The sequence below is a fragment of the Macrobrachium nipponense genome, chromosome 26 (genome assembly GCF_015104395.2).
Source record: "Macrobrachium nipponense isolate FS-2020 chromosome 26, ASM1510439v2, whole genome shotgun sequence".
NCBI lineage: Eukaryota > Metazoa > Arthropoda > Malacostraca > Decapoda > Palaemonidae > Macrobrachium > Macrobrachium nipponense.
This window is the reverse complement of record NC_087215.1, coordinates 72,766,396-72,769,752: the sequence shown is the minus strand read 5'-3', so window position 1 is coordinate 72,769,752 and position 3,357 is coordinate 72,766,396.

Genomic DNA, 3,357 nt, shown 5'->3' with positions numbered 1-3,357 from the left:
AGGCTCTTGACTGAAAACTGCGGAATTCTAGAAAGACTCATATTTTAAGATATAAAGCCTTCGTGTCTTCACAAGAAAGTCACTTTGATATATTCAGATGCAGATTCTAATACTAGAGTGCATAAATATTCATTACTAGCCACTTTATATTTTCGAAGGCACACTTTAATCCAAGAGTACATGTAGTAGATTTCAGTCAATTGACCTAACCTAAATCAAGCTAACTTAAACACCCTAATATAACAATATGTTATAGACGGACTACTAACCTTTCTAGGGCAGAGAAATCTCCGGATTGCGAAAAAATCATTAACTTGTAGCACAGAAATCAGTGACCCAACCCAAGCTAGAGTTTAATAAACCCAGGAGTGAAAAAACAAAAAACGCCACGATATATGCTATCCAAATCTGTAAAGAATATTACTTAAAACCAATAAAAAATATCACAAAGACAAGTCTTTGATCTTGACACCTGTTATCGCCTGTACAGCAAATGTTCCGGGATAAAATATGATGTAGAGATATTCATATAAACAATATGACATCTGCTCAAGTTATAAATCTCAAGCATAACTAAAGATGTTCACTTCCAGAAAACAAAAGCAAAAGTCAACCAAGCAAAAAGCCGAAACTTTCAGGGACCGGACCCATGAACCTATGTCAATAGAGAAATTAAAACTTAAAAGTACAGAACTCCTTTCAAGTTTATATAAATATCAAAACTAAAATGAAACTTATCTTTTGCAGTGCCTGTGAGAGGATCCATGACATCACTTAAACCTTCTTCAAACCACCAAGCTCCACTAAGAAGTCCTTACAGGTGAAGGATAATAGCCTCGTCCTCATGTAACTTAGGATCGTCCATGCAGGCCTACCGAATCATTTCCTTCTCCTCAAATAGCAGGGAATTTAATTTACTCTTTACAGGCCTGCTAAATCATTTCCTTCTCCTCAGGTAACGGGGGAAACTTCCTTATAGGCCTAATGAATCATGTCCTCCTACTCTGGTAGCAGGGATATCGTCTTTGTAGGCCTACTGAATCATTTCCTTCTCAGATAGCAGGGAATCTAATTATGTGCCTAGCGAATCATTCCCTCCCTCCTCCTCCTCCTCCTCCTCCTCCTCCGCCTCCTCCTCCTCCTCCTCCTCCTCCTCTCCTCCTCCTTCTCCTCGGGTAGCAGAGTATCGTCTTCATAGGCCTACTGAATCAATTCCTTCTCCTCAGGTAGCATGGAGCAGTCCACACAACTCAACTGAACAATCCACGTACAAGAGAACGTAATAATACTACGATAACACTCCGCTGGTCACAAATAGAAGCGAAAACTAAGCAAATAAAACTTTAAACATTATACGACCTGCTTGTTGATGGGAAACCAGGCCCTGTGACGTCAGCAACAAGGACCAACAAGCTACCTTTCTTGAAATTTGGACGAATCACGAGAATAACATAGTCTTTGGTTTTTTTTCTTTTTCAAGGGGAGACTATAGAATTCTGTTGATACTCCAAAGCTAAGAATATGATTCTGTTATTATTTTACTTTTCATTATTTTTGCAAAATAAACTTCTCTGCGTCATAACAGAAAACTTTTGCTAAACTTTTTCTGCAGGTATGAAACGAAACTTTTCCTCTTTCTCAAGTAGCATGCGTCCCATTTGTTGCTTGTAAACCTCCCCCCCACCCCCCCACCCCCCCACCCCCACCTTCCCACACCTATGACCTTAGAGGTCATGAGGCATCTTTTGTTCTTTCTGTATTGTTGACGGCTTGAAAACTAATGAGTAGGTTTTGGTGAAACTTTGCCTTAACTCTCATAAGAGAAACACCTCGAAAAGTCTGAATTTTCTGCTTTATCTGTGAAGACTTCCAAATCATTGCTATAGAACCGATGGCAAAGTCCTCATCGGTATCCATCAGAGCTTTTTCCTTTTTAAATCCATTAATTACTTCTCAAGATGAGATATTTGGACATTTTTTTGCAACATTCAAACACATGACAAAGGACACCAAATAAAATTATATCAGATTTGGCACTATCTTCTTCATCTGTATCGGTACCACAACAAAAATTGCAATTTAAATTCAAAATAAACGTTAGAGTTCACAGATAAAAAGTGTAGGACTGACTAGTGGAAATTCTTTTATACTAGCCAATGTTTATATTGAAAATGGTTGAAGATGATGGCTACGGTAAATACGCAACTTTCTGATAATCAGTGTCCAGCCTTCCATTGTAATCATGAGAAGAATCAATACAGAATGTTGTGGTGATTTCTATAGAGATTCTGATTCCTTTAAATCAACATTTCTTAACTCCATAAAAACCCACAAATATATTTCATCCATCAATAGGGAAATGATTTACTAGACAGTGACCGGCCTCAGCAGGTGATCGTCATTTCTGGCCTCTTCCATATATACATATACACTAGCCCATGTTTATTATCAATAATAATAATAATAATAATAATAATAATAATAATAATAATAATAATAATAATATAATAATAATAATAATAATAATAATGAGTTGAAGAGAAAGAAAGGGAAAAAATGGATAAGTATGAAGACCTGAAAATAGAAATAAGAAGGATATGGGATATGCCAGTGGAAATTGTACCATAATCATAGGAACACTAGGCGTGATCCCAAGATCCCTGAAAAGGAATCTGAAAAAACTAGAGGCTGAAGTAGCTCCAGGACTCATGCAGAAGAGTGTGATCCTAGAAACGGCGCACATAGTAAGAAAAGCGATGGACTCCTAAGGAGGCAGGATGCAACCCGGAACCCCACACTATAAATACCACCCAGTCGAATTGGAGGACTGCGATAGACCAAAAAATAATAATAATAATAATAATAATAATAATAATAATAATAATAATAATAATAATAATAATAATAATAATAATAATAATAATAATAACTGGAATAAAATCGAAAGCTGGACAACTGTCTGAGAGATGAATTGTCAAGTTTTTAGAAGCCATTGACGTGAACTCAATCCTAAGGATTTGACAGAAAACGTTTTTAGATTATTTATTTCCTTCAATGTTGTTTGCTTTTTTTTACCTTAATATTCGTCATTTGGTTAAACGAGGCGCAAATTTCAAGCGGTTTAATATGAGGCATGGCCACTAACTCTTTGTATCGCCATTACGTGCAGCCATCTCGCGACGATTTCTTAAATTCATTCTTCAAAGGCTGTCTGACTTTCCCGCCCCGTTCTTAATCAAAATTTATATGCCATTATCAATGCAATGCATTGCATGACTAGGCCACTTAAGATCTGAGAGTCATTTTTGGTCAGAATCCAGAGATTTTCGCGGTTGGCCAGCCGGGACTGGAGGCCAA